The sequence below is a fragment of the Triticum dicoccoides genome, chromosome 7A (assembly GCF_002162155.2).
Source record: "Triticum dicoccoides isolate Atlit2015 ecotype Zavitan chromosome 7A, WEW_v2.0, whole genome shotgun sequence".
NCBI lineage: Eukaryota > Viridiplantae > Streptophyta > Magnoliopsida > Poales > Poaceae > Triticum > Triticum dicoccoides.
Window position 1 is genome coordinate 74,015,758 of NC_041392.1, and position 11,541 is coordinate 74,027,298.

Here is an 11,541-nt window from a genome sequence, read left to right on the forward strand (position 1 = left end):
CTGCCGCGGGCGCCGCTGGAGAGCAGAAGAAGAGAAAGCTGCTGTTGGTTCAGGCGCCAAGGCAGAGTATTTCAAAGGGGCCGCTCAGGCCGGGACGCCGGCTAGCGTGGAGTGGGCCGGCCCAGTATCTTGGACCGCTTGATGCTACAGTACGCCAAGTATGGCCCATTTTTCTCTAGAAAACCCACTCAAAAAGAATTGTCAGAAAAACAAGTATGACCCATTTCTCATTTCACATTTTTGCGAAAAATAGGGTGCCGACGCACCCCCGACTAAGCTGGCCCGTTGGCGAGCATGACATGTACTAGTACTGCGCGATGTACAAATCGAAAAAAGTGGGTGCCTCCACCAGTAATTGAACTCCTGATGCGAACTATTCAAAACTAAATTCCTTGGCATATACGCACACTGTTGTTTCAAACTTTTCTTCAAAAGTTGTGAGAAAATTTCTAGAAGACAAATAATGTTTGAAAGTCCGACCATTTTCTAAGAAATGCGAACAAAATTTTGAACTTTTATGAAAAGTGTGAACATTTTAGAAAATTGGAGAATGGAAACAAATTCAAAATTATGTAAAATTTCTAAATAATGCGAACATTTTCTGAAAGTTTAAAAATGCAATCTCCTATTGCATTTACGAACATATTTGAAAAAATAACCTTTTTGAAAATTGAAAAAAAGTAAAAAAAAACATATAGAAACACAAACAATTTTTGAATCTATGAACAAATTTGAAAACGGGATCATTTCTAAAATTCTGATTTTTTGAAAAAAACGAGAAAATAATGTGGAAGTACCAGCATTTTTTTATAAACACAAACACTTTTAGAATTTATTAACAAATTTGAACATTTTGTGAAAACCGGATATTTGTTGAACTTTATGAGCAAAATTTCAAAATAAAAAATAATTAAATTCCTGAACATTTCTCCAAAACACGAGATAAAAATTTATTTCGAACAATAAAAAAATTGAATTCCCGGAGCCTTTTTCGGAAGGAAAAACGAAAAAGAATAATAAAAATAAATATAAACAAAAGATATAAAACAAAATAAGACACATAATGGATAAAATAGTTTCAAGAACATTCTAGAAGCTTCGCAAAATGGGAAAACTCTCATCGGAACCATCTAGAATATTCCCAAAACCGGAACCAGAAAACATCTTCCTACTGGTAAATGGGAGACCAATTTAGTCGCTACGAGCGACCGATCCGGTATTTGTTCAAGTTAGGACAATACCTTTAGCTCCGGTCCACCCACACATCACTTATCGTATCAATGAATGATAACTTAATGAATCATAGTGAAAGTAACTTGACGAGATTCATGTGTGTCCTCAAGAGCGTTTTAGCCATTATAAGAAACACCTCTAGCTTGTTCTTAGTATAATTAAGGATTGCGCCAGTTGCTGCACCTATTTACTTGTGTTACTTGTTGCCTTGTTACGAATTATCTGGTATCGGGTGCAATGCATGGGCCGCATACACGAGGAGGGTGTGGTGTGCTCACATGACCAGAAGAACATAGGGGTGTCCGACCCTAGACCATTTTCCCTAACCTGTCAGCAAGAAGATTAGTAATTCCTTGGCGCCGACATTAGCCCAAAGCTTTGCCTCCTCCAGGATGGTCTAAACCAGACGAGACCCCGAGGGTTGCTAGATGTTGAAGATGAAGTCATTTTGGTGTTTGCGTTGTGATCGTGGACAATGCCTTTTCGCAGTGCAGCCGGCGTGCGGCAATAGGAGGCAGCCGACCATTCTTGGAAGGGAATCGGTGCCCCTAGGAGAACTAGAAGAACACCCGTGCGTTGCAACAGGGCCACATTAACTTTAAAAGTTCAATATTAATATTCTCATATATATCAAGTGACATTGGCGACCTTTTTTATCATCAATTCCTCACACACACTCTCTGCCTCCCTCTTCCTCACTCTCTCCCCCTCTCCCTCTCTCTCTCTCTAACACACACATATCCATCTTATTGGGTACGGGACCATAATCCATCTATTTCACACACACAAGCTAGTACATAACAATATGGATTATGTGTATTATATTTGCCACCACAACTGAGGGAATTAATTTCATGTAAATCGGCCAGCCACAACTCCAAGAATACGCGGAGGAGGTGGCCCGGGTCGGCGTCGGCGCCGTCCGTCACGGGCCACGGGCCCGCTTCCAATCGCGTCTGCGCGTCGGCCACCCACGCCGTGTCCTTCAAGTGCCACTTCCACCGCACCAACTCACAGGGTCACGGCCATGGCCAGGGCCAGGGAAGCCGCCCTTCTTTGCCCCCTTCACCGGCCGCAGCACCCGGCCTCGCCGTCCTCGTCCTCCAGCACCGTCGCGACCCAGTGACGCGGCCCAAGCATCGGCCTCGAGAATCAAGAACGCTCCACAACGTAGAGGGAAGGAAAGATCATATACATGTCATAAGAAAGGGAGTTTATTTACTGCTCCCTCGATGTATTGTTTCCTTTGTTTGGAGATTGATTACCATCCGTGAGTTAAGGTAAGGTTTACGTGATTGAGCGATTTTTTGAAAATCAATTATTTGTTTTCTAATTAATGTAACTGAGTAATTTAAGGTAAGGTTAATTAATTTAGATTTGATCTTTAGAGATTGTTCGTGATTGATTCTACATTACTAAATAACTTGCGCCTGTATGAAAAGTTCTGATCTGTTTAGATTTCTTTCGTTGTGTGAGAGGGTGACGCGAAAATAAACCGATGAAGTGAGGGGAGGGAACGAAAAAAATCTACGAAAAAAAACCAGCGAAGGTGGGAGGAGGTACCAAAAAAACCATGGAAGGTGGGAGGAGACTACCAACTATTTCATTAGGAGTAGAAATTATTAGAAATTAGAGATTATTTGTTTCCTGAAAATCTATTATTTGTTTCCTAAAGCAAATTGCATTAATGAGAGAGATTTCGTAGATTTGGTTAAGGTAGGAAAGAATCTATTATTTGTTTGCTAAAGCAAATTGCATTAATGGGAGGGATCCGTTGATTTGGCTAAGGTAGGAAAGAATCTATTATTTGTTTGCTAAAGCAAATTGCATTAATAGAAAAGATCCGTTGATTTGGCTAAGGTAGGAAAGAATCCATTATTTGTTTCCTAAAGAAAATTGCATTAATGAGAGAGGTTTGTTGATTTGGCTAAGGTAGGCGGTTTTTGCGGTTCGTGGCGGCTTAGTGTGAGGTGGGACGAGGTACCAAAAAAACCATGGGAGGTGGGACGAAAAAAACCTGGGAGGTGGGAGTTGTCCGTGGTTAACCTACGAAATTTCGTAGATTTTTTTAGGACGAAAAAAAACCGTGGAAGGTGGGACTAAAAAAAACCTGGAAGCGAGACTACCAACTGCTCCCTTAGGAATAGAGATTTTTCTTATGTGTAGGAAGAAAAATAGAGCAATGTTGGATACACCATTGATAGGTAATTGAATTGCAGGTAGAAAGTATACCAATAATTTTACATATACATTTTGACCGAAGAAAATTATGCTTCCAAAAGGGTGGAAATTTGTTTCCAACAACAATCACTTGTACTTCCAATGTGAACAAAATCTGAATCACGTGTGGCTACTACACATATGGTATCCTTCAACCCGGCCAAATGCAAGACCGCTGGAGCACAGCCGACGTAGCACGCATGAGAGCATCGCTACCACGCAGCCACATTGAAAAGGGACCTCATGAGTCTATAGCATGCAGCCCCAATTACAGGCTTCAACGAGCAGAGCACGACCATACCACTTCAAGCAGCAACTACAAAATGTCTGACGAGGAGTAGCAGAGGAAACGAAGGTCTGCACACCGGCTAGATTGGGGATGCAGCGCGACGAACGGATCACAAGGAGCGTTGTGGGGGCATGAAGCACACATGCACATGCTTAGCCATCAAGGCGACATGGTGTGTGCGTTCTTGCCGGAGGACTTGCTGGTCGAACGTAGATGCGGTGGTGCGATAAGAGCGAGGTTGAAGCGAGGAGGATCCAGATGGCAGGTGTGGCAGAGAGGGTGGCGAGGTAGTTGATTAGGGTTTGATGGTGGATGTGAGGATGATTCGGAGGGGTTATATAGTACAGGCAGGCGTTGTTGGATGCATGGCTCCAAAACGATTGGTGAGATGCTGGTCTGACGGAAGCCATGTATTAGACGTCTCAAAGGAATAGTTTTCCTTTATATTTATAGCCTTACCATGCCTGGATTGATTTATTGCCATATAATTACCATATTCGAAATTTCCTGAGTTATGACCTTACCATACCTGGATGAATTTATTACTATAATAATCATATTTGAGATTTCTGAGTTTATAGCCTTACCATACGTGGATTAATTGTGATTGATTACCATAAATACATTGGGTGTTGCCGGTTAGACGAGAAAAGAGGAAAACCGGTGAGAGGGTGGTGGTGGGAGGTGGGACGAAGAAAAAACAGACGAAAAAAAGCCAGACGAAAATAAATCATGGAGACTATTCACCAACTCAGATTTCCTTCTCTTTCGCTGAACTCGGGTAATCCTTCCTGCATGTGACGCACGGCCTTAACTGCCCTGCAATCTCCACGATTATCTTCCCTACATACACGTGATTGTTTCCTTCTCATTTGTTAACAGATTGGCTAGCACCATTATATATCGGGAGCAAGAAAATCGCCCGAGATATCGCTCCGTTTTATTGAATTGATTGTGTCTGGTTACCTTAAGTTAATTGATTGCGTTTGGAAAGAATTGATTGTCATGCATGATTGCGTTTGGAAAGAATTGATTGTCATGCATGAATCGGGGACGTAAGGGGGGAAACGGAACCTGACTGCGTGCGGTGAATGGGGTGGGGTAGGGGTGGGGATGGTGTGATGAAAAAAACCGGTTGAAAAAAAACCATGGTAGGTGGGACGAAAAAAAAACATGGTAGGTGGGACGAAAAAAAACCTGAAAGCGAGACTACCAACTGCTCCATTAGGAGTAGAGATAGTAGTGTAAGGACACCAAGCACGGACCTTGTATGAAACTTGATGAGAGAAGGGGCTTTCGATGAGGAGATATTGTCTCCTGGTTGCAGAGGAAGCATGCGTCCTCGTGAGTCTATCATGTTGCGGTGTGTGAAAAATACAAAGTTGAAGTGTTTGGAACAACTCCACATTTATACAAGTGAATTCAGGTTTCTGGTAATGAAAATGGGAGAGGAAACTCTTTTTAAAAAATACTTGTGATTCTTGTTTTTTTTTCTTACAATAAAATTGAGGCCCGCTACGCGTCGGCCGGCTGAACTTTTTAAAAGATCAGCCGGGCCGCGAGCCGTCCGATCTTGCAACAAAAGCTTTATTTCAAAAACATCAAGCATCGCAACGTAGACTATGTTTCTGAAATGCCAATGATGTTACAATCCCGTGAACTCGCGGACCAGGTGATGTTTCAGAAAACACCGATGACGTTGCAATCCAGCGAGCTCGTAGCACCTGCACCTCCGCTCATTGCATTCCTGCAAGCTCGCAGATCCGCGCCTTCGTAACATCAATCATGTTTCAAAAAAATGCAACACTACAACGGCGGAGGCGGCCAACGATGGTGAGGGACGGCATGGAGGAGGTCAACGGCGGCCATGCCAAGCTTGGGTGCTCCGCGGCGGCGCCATGGTGGTGGAGGCGACAGATCATCGAGGAGAGGGAGTAAGGGAGAGGAGCGGGTTGACGGCCGAGGGGGGAGGACGAGAGATGGAAGGGACGCCGACCAAGGAGAGGGATATGGAGAGCTTGCTCTTTGGCAACGGCGCCATCACCTCTCGTGGTGTGCGTCTCGGTCACCGTTGCAGAGATCCTAGATCTTGCAACAAATTAGTTGTTGCGGTGGGAGAATTTGCAACAACAGCCCAATTGACAATGAAAAGAGGGCGCGAGGCTTCCGATTAAAGATGAATCCAACGGTCACGAAGGCGATCGACTCGCGTAAAGATATCCGTTGGGTGAACGGAAGCGTTTTCTAATAAAAAAATGGGCAATGCTACGCGTCCGTCGGGTGATAAACCGCTAACATCAGCCGCCTCGGCAACCGTCGGATGCCGCCCAAAATAGCCGTCCCAGCCAACTGGTCGCCTTCGCAACAACTAGCTTGTTGCGCTCATGGCTTTGCAACAAGGACCTTGTTGCGGAGGTCCACTAAGACAGCACCACTGCCTCGCCATGGCATGAGTGCCTTGGCCATGGAGCGTCGCCGGTCGCCGGAGTCGTCGCACCTCCTTCGAACCAGCACCCCGGGCATCTGCCTCTACTTCAGCACGACAACGATGAAGTCTCACGCCGAGCACTCCTTTGGCGATTTCTGCAACCGAAGCTATGTTTTTGAAACATGCGTCGTGTTGCAATGCTTGCCCTCGTACACTCTGACACGGGGCGCTCATTCTGCGCTTTCTGCAACCGGGGCTATCTTTCTGAAATAATACCCTTGTTGCAGAAGAGAAAATATTCATCATCAAACCATTTTTCTTCTTTCTGAAACAAGACCTCTGTTGCAGAAACTTTCTGAAACTAGACCCTGTTGCTGAAAGAAAAACTTCACCATCAAACCGGGACTTGTCGCCAGTGCGAGTGCTTGATCAAAATCAATCCGACGGCTACGCAAACAGCGGATGTTGTGCGTGCATTGAAGGTTAGCGTTTTCCAATAAAAATAGGCCAAATACTAGCGAATCCATGAAATGAGGTAATCCAGAACACACACTAAAAAAGCTCAAGATCTACCAACTCAGACATGCGTGATAATGAGGTAATCCAAAACAACCCAGACCCAGTACCGCGTAGCATCAACTCAGCCGCCAATGCATAGCTCAGGCGGACTAGCTCGCGTCATCTCCCGGCTGTTCGTGCCGCTCGCAGCGACGCGCGATACGGCTCCAGCGGCCATTTCGACTGGCCGCCAGAATCCGGCTCCGACTCGTTAATGGCTTCGTTGCACTTGCACCGCCACACCACGCAATGCACACCTAAAGCTTTATAAGCACGCCCAACGCTTTCCCTACCAACACACAGCCTCCCGTGATCGCAAGTTGTGCTCCCAGAAGCTACCTGCGATCTGGTGGTGATCGAAGAAGATGGCGAAGCGCAAGTCGATGAGCTCCAAGATGGCTCAGCGGAAGAAGCCAGCGCCCAAGCTGGACACCACCTTCTGCTGCCCCTTCTGCAACCACCCCGGCGGCGTGTCCTGCACCATCGACCTCAAGCTCTACGTCGCCACCGCCGTCTGCTACATCTGCGAGGAGGCCTACCACACCACGGCGCACCACCTCACCGAGCCCGTCGACATCTACCACGACTGGATCGACGCCTGCGAGAAGGCCAACCAAGAAGTCGACGCCCAGGACTGCTAGTCGGCAGCGACGACCACGACAGCGATGCTTGATCGAGTTGGCTTCAGACAAGGATCCATCGATCGACACGCTCTGAATGACTGAATCTATGCTTGCGTCCGTGTCTCTCGAGTTTTGGCAGCTTGGCTGAAATTGTACACACAATTCCTTTCTTGCAGTCGAATGTGGAACTTGATGAGCTCAGATGAGATCGCACCAATGTGTGTAATTCCAACTTTTGTGGAGTTAAAATTCTCTTCTTCGCTTCTTTTCTCTGAGAGGATAGTTGAATTTGTCTTGTAAGCGAAACATACTTTTTACTGACCTGTCAATGTTTTACTGTCTCAACTTGTGTTTGAAGTTGTTGGCATGCACACGTACAAAACCAGAGAAAACACAGAGAAGCGAGCACAAGATGCTCTGCAAGTTCTGTCCCAAAGTTGTTATGCGACTGTCACGGCAGATAAAAACCTTACAATTTTGCTAACAAAAAGAAGACATGCGATGTAGAAACCTGAGAGTGTAATGTCCAGAAACTAGTATCTTATGGTGTTGTCGCTATAGCTTGAATTTTGTGCAGAAACACCACACACGCAGCAAAATGCAGCAAGTCGCCGCCATCACTTGTCCCGCTCATTGAAATGGCCATGTTCAGAAGTTGATCTCTGTGAAAACACAAATTTATTCTCTGCTGTATGATTTGTTCATACATGTTCTGAAGTTTAGAACCGCAAAGGCAAAACAGACAGGTTCCAGGTAGCAGAATAACAAGAGCTGCTGGGGTTTTTCTAAACCTATAGCTGAATGCAAATTGTGGTTCTGAATTCTTATGTCATTGTGTCGGAGGCGGCGACACTTCTGAAGAGGTGGACTGTCAGGCGAAGGGGAGTCCTACTCTTATCTTTCTCTATGTTGCATTGACATCCGGGTACCGCAACTCGGCGTGGGCTGAATGAGACTAGACAGTGAAAGAGTAAGGAATCATGTCACAGGCAATTGTTGGAGAAGATCTATCACTTAAATACCACTGTATTGCATAATTGACAAAAAAAGGCAGCCTATGTACAAAACCTGAAAACAACCTGAATTTCGTACCATCAATATAACCTGAATTTGGTTTGCATGTTGTTCAAAAAATGTACAGTATGCTAAATCAACCAGAAATCTGTATCTTCTCTTTAAGGCTGAAAACAGATAACGTGATTGAGTTGGGTTTCTGAGTTCCAAAGTTTCTCCTAGCAGCAAATAGTACCAAACAGGGAAATTTAATTATCTATACCAAAAATTTCTGTAGCAAATTTTAGTGTGAATATGTGACTTGACGATTTTCTTCTCAATAACCAATTTAGCTTCAGATCACCTTCTAGCATCTGTGCAACAGGCATAATGGAAATACCAACTATTTCTATTCAACTCCTTCTACTTATATCTAATACAGACAACAGTCCGGACAACTCCCACTCGTAACTGAAGATTAGCAGCAGTTGCAGAATACAACAGTTTCAGTAAACTGTTCTTCAGATAGTTTCATGCACTGTCTTCCAGCACAAGCTGATCAGTGCTCCATTAAAATAAATCCCTAAATTTCATGTAAATGCAGCAAATAATATCGACCAGTACATATGTTGCAAAATTCATTTTCTGCTGAATGACTGAAACTTGAAACAGCACCACTGAAGTAGCAGCAAATATAAGAACACAACCATTACAAACCAATGTTATTGCATAACTTTTCACAGAGGTTCTCAAGTTGACATCTAAGAGAAATTACATAGGCAACCCTGAAGTAGCAGCAAGAATAAGAACGCAATCCTTACAGGCAAAATAGACAGTTTCCTCCTGCCTGGAGAATGAATCAAGTTTATCAAAGCTAGCAGACATAAGATGCGCTTCCTAAACCTATATCTCAATGCAAAATGCAGTTCTGAATTCTCATGTCATCGTGTCCGAGGCGGCGACACTTCTGAAGAGGTGGACAGGAATCCCGCTGTTATCTTTCTCTATTCTGCATTGACATCCGGGTACCGCAGCTCTGCGTGGGCTGAATTAGAACAGAAAGCGAGGAAGTTAGGCATCAAGTCACAGGTAGTGCAACAGTTTGAGAAGATAAATAACTTAAATATCACTGTGTTGCAGAATTAACGAAGAAGACAGCTTATGCACAAAAAGCCTGAAAAACAACAATACTATGTGCAAGAACCTGAAAGATAGCTTTCATGAAATACTCTAGGATATAACCTAAATTTGTTTCACATGTTGTTCAAATAATTTATAGTATGCTTAATCAAACAGAATTTACAGTACAAATAACTTGACTGCATTGGGTATCTACAAGCGACAAATAGTGCCGAATGGGAAAACTGAATTACTTGTATCAAGGACAGTACTATGGAACCAATAATTTCTGTTATGATTTATCCCCAAACAAACTGGATTTAGATTACCTTCTAGCATTTTTACTGCAGGCTAATGCAAATACCAACTGTTTCCATTCAACTCCTTCTACTTATATCTAATACTACAACAGTCCACACAACTCCCTATTCCTAACTGAAGATTATCAGCAGTTGCAGAATACAACAGTTTCAGTAAACTGTTCTTCAGACAGTTTCAGTAAACTGAAGATTAAAATAGGAAGTACTATGAGGTTAGCAATGGCGTGTCTCACCTGGCGTCCCGGCCATGACGAGGATGATGTCGAGGGTCTCGTCGCTGTGGGGCAGATCGACGAGCAGTGGGGTAGGCCGTCCGTGAGTACCCGCTCGGACGCACATGACGAGGTTGGAGGCGTCCATGGCGGCATCCAGCCGGCGGGCCAGCTTCTTCCTCAGGTGGAACACGGACCTGCCCCTGAATACGAGTGAGGCCCAGGCGAATTTGGCGTTGGGATCGCCGGCGCCGGCCTGCTCGTACTGGATCACCCGCCACGGCAACAGGAAGGCGAGGCTTCTGGGGAAGCGGAGCTGCAGTTGAGCACAAAGAACCATCAAATACGAAGCAGGGTACTCAATTATTTTATCGGACACAAATCCCCAATTGTAACGACAAACAAGAACCCAATTCACCCAACCGATAGTTCCGCTGAAAGCAGTTCGAGAAGTATGAAGAAGCGGGCATGGCGGACTCACCCCAGTCGGAGGCTCGGAGCTGCAAGGCGAGGCGTGTCCTCCCTGGCGGGGATGCGCTCCACGACCCAGTGCATCATCGGGCCGGCGCTGTTGAAGTCGTCGACGCTGAGGTACTTCCCGTTGGCGCGGAGGCGGCCGGCGACTTGGCGGAGCAGGATATCGTCCCCCGAGTCGGTCCTGACGGCCTGCCACCTGATGACCACCTCCTCCCACGGCTCGTAGTCGCACAGCTCGACGCGGCGCCCGCTGTGGCCTCGCGGCGCCGGCGCGCCCGTGGTGCCGAGGTAGCGGCCGTAGGCGGCGCTGTGGAGGAGCACGTACTGGTTGTTGCCATCTCCCTGGTAGATGTGCACCGCCCAAGCCGAGTTCATCGACGCGCGGCGCCGGCTGAGGGAGACGCCAAGCCCGTCATCGTCGGCGTGCAGGTACGTGCCGCGCTCGCGGCTCCGCAGCCGCACGTGGTGGCCGTCCTCGAACTGCTCCATCGGTCGCCGGTGACGCTGGAGAGCAGAGGCGCGCGGTGGAGAGAGAAAGCGAGCGGGGAAGGAGAGGTGGGGATGGTGGGTTCTTCTCCGGCGACGGGGAGAAGGGGAGGAGAGAAGGCTGTTGGTTGGGACGGTTACGATTGGGCGCCAAGGCGGGGTATTTCAAGGTGGCTGACGCCGTCGCCGTGCTTGCATAGTGGGCTTGAGGGCCCAGGCCACACTCCTGAGCGCAGCCTCCAGGCCCACATGATTTGTTTCCCAAAAAAAAACTTGATTTGTTTCCTTTTGCTCTGATTCCTCAACACACTTGCAGCGCAAAATCCCTATTCTACGTTCACCGCAGTGAGTGAGTTGTTGTAGAGTATGAGAGGATACCTAATTGGTGTGCGGTCGTCGCATGTTTGGTTATGTGTACAAAGAGCATGGTGTCGCGCTTGTTTTTAAGAATCTTCGCGTGAGGTGGAGCATGAGGACTGGTTGGCCTCCAATGGGCGGATTATGGTGGTTCTGGGAGACAGGGGGTCGTTCAGGCTAAACTGGCCGGCCTGATGTAATAATTCTTTTTATCATAGCGATTTTA